The 13845-nt window shown below is 36.0% G+C and overlaps 1 pseudogene; it reads right to left on the bottom strand.

The window, feature by feature from the left end:
- Positions 1-4008: 4008 nt before the first annotated feature.
- On the bottom strand, positions 4009-4818 carry LOC149157215 (serine/threonine-protein kinase PBL34 pseudogene; annotated as a pseudogene).
- Positions 4819-13845: the final 9027 nt, after the last annotated feature.

Genomic DNA, 13845 nt, shown 5'->3' with positions numbered 1-13845 from the left:
AGCAGAGTGGATCTCTCGTCTTTCGTTGGAGGAGCATTCTCTTCGACCATTATTGAAAACTTGCACAACCTTCATTTGACTTTAAAATAGGATTCTCTATAGGGTCAAACTCAATTCAAGTACATACCATTGCTAAGAACACATTGAAGTATATACCAACAATGTGAGATAATTGAAAACACTATGGTACCCAGGAACTTAAAGTGTGTTTGGAGATTGGGCCTAGGGACACCAGGTGGGTAGATAAGACTAGTTAAAGACTATGGATAAAAGAATTTTGTAGCAACCGAAGGAGAGGTCCTAAGACAAGGATACCAAGTGGTGGTACTAAAGATCATGTGCTGAAAGAAAAAGCCCAAAATGGAAGACAAGGTTTAGAAGAAAGTTATTCTAGAACGAGAGGGAGATGAGAAGACTTTATTAAGGTATTTATTTTGTAGTCTTTATGGTCATCTCATAACAGATCTAGAAGACTTAAGGTTTATAAACATTTGAGAAGACTTGGATGTTACAACTTGTATTGATGTTTTTACGATGAAATCCAAGAATATCTCGATGATGCAGACGAGGATGAGCACCCACCTCAAAAGAAGACAATGGAATCTAAGCTTGATGATATTGTAGATGGACTTCATCGATTCCTACTATAGAGGAAGTTGAAAAATTCCATACAATACTTGACAATTGCTTCATTAATTAAGAGATAAGTACCTCATACTTTTCTCCCTTGATCAATTTTATTATTTTTTGTCCATCTTCTTGTCCTTTGTATTTCATGTTGTTATTATTTTTTCTTCCATGAACTCTTGAATGGAGAGAAATATGGGTAGATTGTGGTAACTACCAATGCAATAATTTATGTAGTAGCTAGCAACATATAGAAGGTTGTGACAGGAGGGTTCTCCCAATCTCCCAATAAGAGGGAATGGACTATGAGAATATTTTTGGTCTAGTCACGAAATTATCAACTTCTTGGACTCAAACATAGACTCAAAAAAAAGTTATTAATGTTCAAGAGAGAGTAGTATTAACAAGAATAATTTCTTACATGACTGAAGGAGTAGTAAAAACAAAATGACTTTCTTACATAATAGAGGAAGTAGCCATAAGGACATGATTGTGCCACTTCATCCAAGACATGATACAAAGAGGAGCAATAGAGCTCTCCTACATATTGAATATTGATTATATTATGGACAAAGAAGATCTTAGCATGATGCTGAATGTATCATAGAGGAATTTGACTAAGGGAGATGAATAAATTCACCTTTGAAGCAAGAAGGACTTTCTGGGAAAAGGAATTGGCTAGGTCATCAATGACCTTGACCTGAAACATCAATGGCCTATGGCAATTATAGGGGAAATTACAGGATACATTCATCTTTGAAGCCATAACGCCTTGGCTACGTTAACTAGAGGTGAATAACCTATGGAAATTATAGAATTGGATATAACTTCTCTTTAGAAGCCAAAAGGACTTGGTTGCTTGAAGGACTTGGCTGGGTTGATCGAAGAATATAGATATAATTCACCATTGAAGCCAGAAGGACTTGGCTAGGTCATAAAGGACTTTGACTATAAATGTGAAAGGTCCAAAGGAAGATTCTCTCCAAAGGAACTTGGATGCTAAAAGGACATTGCTAGCTTATGACCATAGGTTATTGATATATTTGTCTAAGTAGCCATAAAGGATGTTGGCCAAAAGCCCTCGATACTTACATACATATGAGAGAGTTACAATGGCCAATCTAGGATGGAGCTTTCTATAAACACGCATCAATATGACATGCCCATAAAATCTTCTTAAGGAAGGATAAATTTGAGCCAAAGGCGAATTCATTGTAGCCAAGTAGAATACCTCCCTCTCTAGGTCAATTAAAGATGAATAACCCAGGAGATATCCACAAATGAGTAGATTATGGAAAAATATGCACTTAACAAGATGTTAGATGTCTCACTAGAAGGGAATGTCGAGGTCTTTACAATATTGGGAAGACCATATCCTAAATCCATAAAGGAATTTGATAGGTCATAAAGGACTTTGATGAGGGGAGATGAATACATTCACCTTTGAAGCTACAAGGACCTGGCTAGGTCATAAAGGAATGTTAACATAAACGTGAATGGCCCAAGGAAATTATAGAATACATTCACCTCTAGAGCTAGAAGGCATTGGCTAGGTTGACCAAAGGTGAATAACTGAAGAAAATTATAGAATTAGACATATCTTATCATTAGAAACTAGTACTTGGCTTCTAGAAGGACTTGGCTATGTCAACTGAAGGACATAGCTCTAATTCCCCATTGAAGCAAGAAGGAATTAGATTCCAGAAGGACTTGGCTAGGTCATAAAGGAATTTGAAAAGAAATCTAAATGATCTAAAGGAAAATTCTCTCTAAAAGAACTTATATGCCGAAAGGACTTGGTTAGATGTAATGCCCTACTTGATCTTATCATGCTAATTTTTATTAGTATTTAATTAACTTGAAAATATTGACTTATAGTTATCAAGAAATATTGGCATATACCTACATTTGTGAAACTGTAATTTTATTTTACTGATATGACTTTTATTATTGTTAATTCAATCCCCAACTTGTCTTCTCAAATTTAATTTTGGATAGGATATGGTCTTCTCCAATTTATTTCCAAATTTAATATCCATATCCCAAGATGTATTTTCAAATCTAGTTTTGAGAAGATATGGTCTTCTCCAATTAATTTCCAAATTTAATATCCATATCCCAAGATGTCTTTTCAAATCTAGTTTTGAGAAGATATGGACTTCTCCAATTAATTTCCAAATTTAATATCCATATCCCAAAATGTCTTTTCAAATCTGGTTTTGAGAAGATATGGTCTTCTCCAATTTAATTCTAAATTAAATATCCATAATTTATTCCCAAAATGTCTTTTCAAATCTACTTTGAATAAGATATGGTAAGAAAAGTCAAAGATACAAAATGAAATAATAAGGGGGTAGTCATGACGTTAATGATAGGTGGTTGAGGTGGATGTGAGGAAGAGACATAAAACGGAAAGGATGATGGGGGGGGGGGTGGGGGGTCCTTGGTCTTTGTTTTAGTTTTGGAGGATTTTGTTTGAGGAAAGTGGAGAAAGAGACGGGAGAGAATGAAGAGATAAATGAGGGAATACAAACTTTGATTTGAAGAGTGTTTCTTTAACTTGGACAAACTACATCTGGTTGAAATTGGGCTCAGAGGGCTAGGGAACGTATGGAGGTTCCCAGGGCTAGGAAATCATTCCTAGTTTGCTGGGAGGTAAATTTAGTTGGGTAGTTGAGAGGAGCATCCCAACAGAGTCGGGAGCATCTTAACCAAGCTATTGGAACAAGTATTCTTTTGTTTATTGATTACTTATATAAATGGTTGCAATGAACTTTTTACTTGTTTAATATGTTGTAAATAAATGTTAATTGTATATTGTCATAAAATAAATGTTGATTTATAAATAAGTTATTTCACTTCATATTGTGTTTAAATTAAATAAATTTAGTTTCTAGTTAGAGGACCCTAGGTTCAAAATCTGGACCATGAAACCTACCTACTAGCTAAAAAAGAAACAAACAAACAACATTACAAACAATTTTAATTATATTAGAAACCAAAATAAATTGAATTATTAAATTATTAAATGACATTGACCATAAATTTAAATGGTGAAATATTTTTATTGTTATTATTATTTTCCATATTTTCATCAAAATCCATATATATATATATATATATATATATATATATCATAGGCAAAATGTCACATTTACTTTTTCCCTACAATTTGTAAAGGAGCAGAATTTTATGATTGCTAGATGAAACCACGATGTTAAAAAAAAATTATAGATTTAACCATCAACATTCTGAATATATATATATATATATATATATATAACTAACAAAACCACAGTGTTAAACAAGAGAGAAAGTATACAAAATTTTAAATTGGATCTAAGTTTGTCTCTTTTGAATGATGAAGAATGAGAGAATATGCTATAAGTTAAGGTTACATGACTTAAAATCTCGATAAATCACACGTCTTTCAGTTCCTCCGTGAAGAAATGTTAGGCCTTTGGCTGCACCCAAAGAAATTTTCATCCTGATAGACCATGGTAAGGGACGCGACCCTTTTCTAAAAAGATGATTTTCTAGGCTACCTCGAGGCATAAAATCATACACGAGTAGCCTCTGATCATCTTCTATGCAATACCAAATATGTCTAACCAGATTAGGATGGATAAAGTCCCCAAGAAAATTGACTTCTGCCATCCATTCCTTGTGACCTTGTAGCCCATCACGTTTGAGTGTTTTTACGTCTACAGTGAGACCAATACCAGGATTGATAGGAGCAGTGCCATTCTCTTCCATCCAACACTTGAAAATAAAACCAAAGCCACCTTCACCAAGAAGACTTTATATCATGAAGTTTCTGGTTCCATAGTTTAAATCATTAAAAGTGAATTTACGCAACTAGGACGAAACTTTCAAATCATATCCTACTTTGGGAGTGGATGGATTGCTTCATGTATTAATATTACTTGTGGAAGACACTGTCTCAACAGCAGGCAGCTCTTTGCTACTATCATTTGGAGATTTAGTTTCAGCAGAATGGATAGCAGGGTTACTTATGGAGTTATCTACTTTCGATCTGGAGGAGATACAACTGCTCATGAGCCCGAATTTCATACCATGCTAGCATCCCCGTGCCTCGGCTTCATCCTTTATTCATCGGCGTCCAACCCGAATAGAATTTCCCACATACTCCCAAATCTTTACCTGGACAACACCCGGCCCCAGTCCCATCCCGGAGGCCTGATAAAGCACTCCCATAGCCATGGCCTCACACAAATTCAAGAAATGACCCACTTCAAAACCACTGCATCTTCTCAATTTTCCTTCTAACCTTTAGCCAATAAGCCCTTGAAGAACCCAAATAGCTTAGCTGCAACAGAAATCCTCAAAGCTCCTTCTCAAGCCTCTACAACCTCAGCTACAAGGATCCCAAATGCTATCCATCACTCATCTTCCAATTAACTCAGCTATCCAATTCTCATGAATACAATTCAGTTTATTCCGTGATTTTTTCGCGAAGATCTACAAAATTTTTCTTCTATTGATACAGTAACATCTACCTTACCTTTAAAACATGTATATCGACTATTATCTTGGTTCTCGGATTTGGCCACTCCATTCCTGTGCATCAAATTATATCTCCCTTGGTTCCTTCTATTGAGCAGGTGAGAATCAGAAGAGCCATTTGCCTGCGAGTGTCATAGTTTATGTTTCACTTCTTGAGCTTGGTATTCCATCGCCATTGAGAGTAATTTACCAGACCTCTTTACCATGGCTAAGAACAAAACACTCTCAAAAGTTTCCAACCAACCCCACCTCCAGATCTGGCAGTGTACTAAAAAAAGACAGAGACAAGAGCATGGGTTATAAGCCAAAATAATAAATCAAGCCATTAGTACTCATGCAAGTAAGGAATAAGTGGCCCTTCTAGGGAAAGATCTCGGAAATGATACAAAACCTTACCCTGTACCTTATTTTAGCTCTGATCCCAATGGTTTTATGATGTTTAAGCCCTTAGTCGTCTTGTCAATACTATATGTTGAGCTCAAAACAAAGACCCAAATTGATTCCCTCCTTTAATTGTCTCAAATACAAGAACCCATGAAAAGCAAGCCCTATAAAAACTTAATGCAACAGAAGAGGGACCCTTGCCTATATGAGGCTTTCGGCTTCTTTCTCAGTATGTATACTACCTGACAACAAAAACCTAGATGTGGTTTTCTTCTGCTAGCTCTAGAAACCTGAAATAGGTATGTCCCAAGTGGGTACTCTGATATCTAGAGAGGCCAGGCCAAACACTCTTCTCCAGCCTTCTCCTCCAGAGGTAGTGTAAATGAATTATCCTCCGTTCACCAAAAAAAATCCCTCTAGATTACTAGTAGCCAAGGATCTAAATCAATTTCTGCCATCACAACTCTTATCAGGTGTTCTTGATGCATCAGATCTAATGGCAAAAAGCGGAGCTGTGTAAAACAAAAAGGGCCACAAAACCATGGATAAATACCAACTCTTGAGTCCAAGAATAAAACATGATTGATAGTGTGTTGCATGCACTCTATGGCCTCTATATTAAATGTCTCCCTGTGAACTACATTTTTTCTTAGGTAAGAACTATAATGTTAGGACAACAATGCGGAAATTTTTGCTTACGTGAAAACTATAATGTTAGGACAACAAATATAGGGTTTAGTTAATATTTCATTTTCACTGACCTTGACTTTCAAACTAATCATGTTTAGAATGATAAACTGAACCCAGCAATGAGAATTAAATAGTTGAAATCAATGAGATTAACTAGTTGAAATACTTTTCTTTAGTACATTCTTTACACTTAGATAACCAAATATTTTTACCAAGAGTTACTGCCCACCATAAATTACACAATTTTGGACATAAATTTACATAGGCGTTTATTGAGGTTAGTGCCCACCAAAATTTAAGCAAATTGTGGCAGAACCTTTAGAAGAAGAATTATTGACTTAGTCAACAAAGATAACCTATCTATGTATACAAGAAGGTTGTAAATTCCTATAGAGTTAAGATTAACATTAATACAAAGAAATATTATTTTGCAGAAAATATATTTTCTTACAACCATATTAATTCATATAATGACAAGATTTAGTGAGAATGTTGACCTTTTAAGTTGAATTAATACAAGTTGTTTATTTATTAATAATATTTAATAATATAAATGAACTTAAGTGAAATTTTAACAAGTTTTTCACATTATGCTTGATGCCATGCATAATTCTTAACTTTTTTACATGCAACTTCTTGAAATTTTTTAGAGACACAATAGAGTATCATAGATATTGTCATAGCTTATCAATATGCATATGTTTTACAAAACAGAAATCCAACATACTCATATCAAAGTGTCAAAGGTGAACACCAATTGATTAGCACATTAGAACCTCCTTTAAGACAATATATAATATTGAAATATTAAAACATGTAGCACTAATCATTCTATATATATCATTGGGATGGTAAATACCTAACAATAATGTCAGTGTTGAGTTGATTGAGGCCATTAGACACCTACTTTGAAAACACAAGGATAATATATATATATATATATATATATATATATATATATATATATATATATATATGACAATCTAACATTATTGATGGAATTTCAAGAGGACACCTAGTTATAATAATGTGATTAAAAGTGGTAAGTTAATGTTTATGTGAATGCTCAAAATATATAAGATGGATTTAGAATGATTGTTTAGGGATATCTAAAGATATTTGAGGGTGACTATCAATGCGTCATAGCACATGCTTAGATAGAAATGGGAGAGGATTTATTAGATCCATGGTTATCTTCTCAGTATTAGAAATATTTGTTTACAAGCATAACAAAAGGAAAACTTACACCTATCATTATGCAAAACATGTGTGAGCCGAGTAAGAATTGACAAGGCCCTAATTTGTGCTAATAAGTCTTGTATATCATACAGATATTTGAACAATTAAAAATGGTGAGGACGCAAAGAAATCAAGGTCAAGGAGGGTCATCACAAGGACCTCCTACAAATAACCCATTACCATCACTGGAGTTGGCTCTCATGTTTTGTTCCATAGAAGCAATTAATGAGACTTTAAGAGGGTGCTAAACAATTGAAGTCGAAGTAGAGAACCCTCCATCAGGGTTGGGAAATATCGACGGATCAAGAGACTCCGATAGAGGACCTCCAATCGAGGAAATTACTAGGGAGCTCCAAAAGATTAAGCTACTAGAGTTTTCTGGAGGTCGTGCCAGCAAACGTGCAGAAGCCTGGTTAGAAGGAATGAGAAGGTGCTTCACACTAAGATATTATAATTCCAATTCAAAAGCTAAAATACAAATATTCCAACTCAGAGATAGTGCTCTAAATTGGTGGGGTAACTTAGAGTGTCAACTACACCTCACTTCAGACACAGTTACTTGGGCGTTATTTGAGGAGAGACTCAAGACAAAATACCTACAAGCATATTATGAAGAACAACAGGTAGGATCCTTCCATTCTTTGGTACAAGGAAATCGTACAGTAGAAGAATATGAGATTAGATTCATGGAATTGGTCAAGTATGTCTCCTACATGGACAATGACCAACGTCAAGTAGATCGTTTCATTTATGGATTGAACCCTAAGATTAGGGAAATGGTTCGAATGTGGAAACCATCCTCAGTTGCAGAAGATGTGGAACACACTCGTTATGTTGAAGAGTACTTAGACTTAAAAGGTAGAAACGAAACCATTTTTCCACAACAACCAAGGTTTATGGGGAAGGCCCCTCGTACCCTCCCGAGGGGAGGAAGTTTGAGGCCATTGCCATATGGAAACAAGGTTGTACCCAGAGCACCGAAAGTGGGGATTTCAATGGTTACTAGTGCAACTTCACCCATAGCTTCAAGGACACGTGCAAATCAAGGTCATACGTGAGGAGCAACAAGTAGGGGTAGGGGTCCCAAGGGAAGGAATTGTTTCCAAAGAACTCCACAACATTTTGTTGAAAGTCTACCACACATCACTTGTTGGGGATGTGGGGGACCTCATTACCAGTGTAACTATTGTGAGTTACAAACTGGTAACAACCATAGAGCACATGGGCTTCACTCAATGAACCTCTAACATATCACGTTTGTTCATGGCATATTAAACAATACCCTTAATTTGACTACATATTGAAAAATGCCCCTAAAAATCACATTATTTAACCCCCTACAAGTACAAATCCAATACACCTTCCCAATTTAAAAACCACTACTTCTAGTAGATATTTTAGGTATCCATTTTTTCATTAACATTTTTTATACCCCTTTATATTTTCTCATTAACTTTGAGCTCCATTTTTTATACCTGCCAATATAAAAACCCTTTGCCTCCTATATATCCCCCAATATATTATGCCATTTTTTCCTCAATATATATTGCCCAATATGAACCCACATAGTATGGTATTGCTCGCCTAGTAAAGCCCCCGTGCCGTAGAGAAGGAAAGGCACCAATGGGGGAAGAAAGTAGCCACCATCGAATCTATGTAGCATTTGATAACCAACACATTGAACACCATTTTGTTGTGGTAGAAACCTCAGGTATCATAAAAAAAGTAAAAGTTAAATTTTGTTTGATTATGGTGCTACAGATAGTTTCATTTCACTAGTTGCATTAGAAAAATGTGGGTTGGCAGCCTATGAGCACGATGACTTTAAGCAAGTTGAGATGGCTTCTGGGATAAAACAAGCAGTAGGACCTAGTGTTGACCAATGTCAGGTAAATATCACTATGTGTATAACTAAGTTGAAAGCATACGTCAGAGCATTGGGGACATATGATGTAATTATTAGAATGGACTGGCTAGAAGCTCATCGAGCTTTGGTAGACTATTTCAAGAAGAAGGTGATTTGGTTAGCTGATGAAGGTAGGTCAACTGAGATTAGTCGAATAAAGAGAGGAGTGTCCCTACAATTCGTATCCACGATGAAGGTAAAAATTTGTATTCGACAAGGTTGCAAACTATATGTGGTCGAGGTTGTAAGTGACCAGAAAGGACCCACCCTAGATCAACACCCAATTTTATCAAAATTCAAGGATTTTTTTCTTAAGGAATTGACTGGATTACCTCCTGTAAGGGAGATTGATTTCACCATCGACCTAAAAATTGGTGCAGAACCAATATCTAAGACACCCTATAGGATGATAGCTCCAGAACTTTGTGAGTTGCAGATGCATTTATAAGAGCTTTTAGACTTGGGATTTATTAGACCTAGTATTTCACCTTTGGGTGCACCAATGATTTTTGTCAAGAAGAAGGATGGTTCCTTAAGGCTATGCATAGATTCTAACAACTTGAATAGAGCCATAGCAAAGAATAGGTACCTGATACCTAGAATAGATGACCTATTTGATCAAATGAAGGGAGCAATGGTTTTCTTAAAGATCGATCTATGATTGGGATACCACCAATTAAGGATTAAGGAAGGTAGCATCTCAAGAATTTCATTTCAAACTCGGTTTGGTCACTACGAGTTCGTAGTTGTTCCATTTGGTTTGACCAATGCACCAGCAATATTCATGAGCCTCATGAATGGTGTGTTCAAGAAGTATTTGGACCAATTTGTGCAAGTCTTTCTGGATGAATTTCTTGTGTATTCCAAGAATGAAAAGGAGCATGAAAAGAAACTAATGGTTGTATTTACTTGCTTAAGGGAAAATTAATTGTATGGAAAATTGTCAAAATGTTCCTTCTTTTAGAAGAAAGTTCATTATCTTGGGCACATCATTTTAGGAGAAGGGATTTTAGTTGACCTAGAAAAGGTAAAGTCCATAATGGACAGGCCAGTACCAAAAAATTCTCATGAGGTCCGTAGTTTTATGGGGATAGCAGGTTATTATCGCAAGTTTTTGGAAGGGTTTTCGAGGATTGCAAAACCCATCACCATGTTACGGCAAAAAGGGGTCAAGTATGAATGAACATATGAATGTGACACTGCATTCACTGAACTAAAGAGGTTACTAACTAGTGCACCGATCCTTCGAGTACCAGACATGGAAAAAGACTTCACTATCTGCACCGATGCTTCAAAGCAAGGGTTAGGAGGAGTATTGATGCAAGAAGGTGGAGTAATAGCTTACGCATCTAGAAAGTTGAAGAAACATGAAAAGTTGTATGCTACCCATGACTTAGAGTTAGCAGAAGTGATGTTAACTTTGAAATTGTGGAGACACGACCTCGTTGGGAGAAGATTTGAGTTAAGAATAGATCATCAAAGCCTGAAGCACCTCTTCACTCAAAGCGATTTGAATCCTAGACAATAGCAGTGGAGAGAATTCATGAGTGAGTATGATTTTGAGATCTCATACATTAAAGGAAAGGAGAATGTGGTGGTCGATGCACTAAGCAGGAAGCCAAGAAATTTCTCCCTAGTACCCTTGAGGGTTAATTTGAGGGAATGTGTGTTGGAGAAACTCTTTGAATATAGTTGGTATCTAAAAGTTATATCAACATTGCAGAGTGGGAAGTAGATAGAACAAAAGTTTGAGGGATATGTCCTTGAACCAGGTGGACTATTGAGATTTCAAGGGAGAATGTACATACCTAATGAAGGGGGTATAAGAAGGACTATCCTCGAAGAGTCACATAGAGCACTCTATTGTGCACATCCTGGAGTGAAGAAGATGTATGTGGACATGAAGAAACTCTTCTTTTGGGAAGGCATGAAACACGACATAGTCCAGTTTTTCACCAAATGTCTTGAATGTCAATGAGTGAAGGTTGATCATCAGCATCTAGTAGGACTCCTACACCCCATGACATCCCTATGTCTAAATGGGAGGTAATTTTTATGGATTTTATTATGGGTTTGCCACTCACGTCACAGAAGCACAATGCTATATTAGTTGTAGTTGATAAATTGACCAAAAGTGCCCATTTCATCCCAGTAAGAGACACTTACGATGTTGTTGATGTGACAAGAGTTTTTATAAGTGAAGTTATTCAACTACATGGGTTACCCCCAAAGATCATTTATGATAGAGATTCTCAATTTACATCTAGGTTTTGGACAAGTTTGCAGTCAACACTAGGGACTGAGTTGAAACTGACCACTCCATATCATCCAGAAATAGATGGGCAGACTGAAAGCATAAATTAGGTTATGGAAGACATGCTTAGAATGTATGTCATGGATAATCAGACTCAGTGGGAAAGGTACTTACCATTGGTAGAGTTTTCCTATAATAACAGTTACCACAGTTCAATCAGGATGCCTCCTTATCAAGGTCTATATGGGAGGCCATGTAGGATGCCATTGAATTAGGAAAATTTGGAGGACCAAGTAATAGTTGGGCTAGAATTAGTTCAAGAAATGGAGGAACAGGTAAGACAGATTCGACAAAGGTTAAAGGAAGCACAAGATAGATAGAAGAGTTATGTTGATTCACAAATGGCTGATCGAAGCTATGAAGTAGGAGACCAAGTTTGTATTTGTATCCAACCCAAGAAAAGCACCATTCAGTTTGGGAAAGGGAAGAATATGTCACCTGGGTTTGCAGGACCTTTTAGGATCAAGGAGAAGATTGGACCAGTTGCCTATCGTCTTTACTGCCACCCCATTTTCATAAAACTCGTGATGTTTTTCATGTATCTATTTTACGACATTATGTTTTTGATGAATCTCACAAACCAGATTGGAGGGAATTGCAGGTCTCAAAAATGGGAACCATAATGGTCAAACCATTACACATATTGGACCGTAGTGTTCGACAGCTCAGAAGTCACATGGTGGACCAGGTTAAAGTCCAGTAGGACAAGTATAGCCTAGGATCTGCTACTTGGGAGGATGCAGAGACTATACATCGTGTCTACCCCTCACTTTTTGAGCATTTGTGGTGCCCATTTTGACTTAGATAGCTACCTATGCTAAGGCTCTATTTGCAGTTCCATGTTATTTATTTTTGAACGCTATGTAATATTGATGCATTTAGTTGGACAGGTGAAACTAATTATATAAATCATTAGATGGATTAGGTATTAATGATTGAGATGTTTGATGTATGACCTAATGTACGACTTACTTGGTTATGATTTTATCTAGTGCATGACTTATCAGAGTTAATTTTGTTCCATGTATGGCTTAAGTGGATATGATTTAACTAATGAATGACTTATTGAAATTATGATTTATCTAATGTGAGATTTATTTCCGGTATGAACTACAAAAGTGACACGTGTATACTAGACTTAATAACATGATGTTTAAGATCACTTATTTATATATATTTCGTTGCTATATATATGCATGAATGAGAACTAACCTACAGATTGCAAAGAACTATATAATAACGAAGATCCACTCTTCCATTGGGGAAGGTTGAGTTGTCTAATAAGGAAAGGTATAATGTACATTGTTCTATTAATTTTTGTATCTACTTGATATGCACTCTTATGACATGGGTAAAATGTAAATGGTAGGTGAAAAGACTACATGACTGGATTATTCAATGGCAAGTATCCAACTAGCATTGTAGTGTGCTCCATATTAGGGTGTTGACCCTAGTTGTGAGGAGGGGTGGAGCTATTTCCCACTGTGTAGCCTCCAAACCTGGAATCGTGGGAGGGCAGTGATGCACATGCTCCCCTAGATGTGTAATGATGATTTCCAGTTGCTTGTTCGGGAAATTAGGTTGATATAGGTTATGCTCCCACCATATCGATTTTATCAGTGGTTAGATTAGTATAGCTGATGCCATAGTATATAGAAGCAAAGGATGGATACGGTGGGAGTGGAAGCAGGTTAGGAAGGATAGGTGGATATAAATTAGTTGGAGACTCTTGATGGAAAGTTGTATCATTGTCTGACTTATTGTTTTGCTACTATAACTCTATCTCTATTTTTGTTATGCCTTATTGTCAAACTTATTTCAAACTCCTTGTATTTTTCTCACTCTAACTTCGGGACAAAGTTTTCTGAAGGAGGGGTTTTTGTAATTCCCTACTTTAGCTTATCATGGTATTTTTTATTAGTGTTTAATTAACCTGAAAATATTGACTTATAATTATCAAGAAATATTGGTATATAACTACATTCGTGAAACTGTAATTTTATTTTACTAATATGACTTTTATTATTGTTATTATTCAATCCCCAACTTTTTTTCTCAAATTTAATTTTGGATAGGATATAGTCTCCTCCAATTTATTTCCAAATTTAATATCCATATCTCAAGATGTCTTTTCAAATCTAGTTTTGAGAAGATATGG

Source organism: Pinus tabuliformis, chromosome 5_2, assembly GCF_031772625.1.
Source record: "Pinus tabuliformis cultivar Carrire ecotype Pingquan chromosome 5_2, CPIR1, whole genome shotgun sequence".
Classification (NCBI taxonomy): Eukaryota; Viridiplantae; Streptophyta; class Pinopsida; order Pinales; family Pinaceae; genus Pinus; species Pinus tabuliformis.
This window is presented reverse-complemented; position numbering and strand designations above follow the sequence as displayed.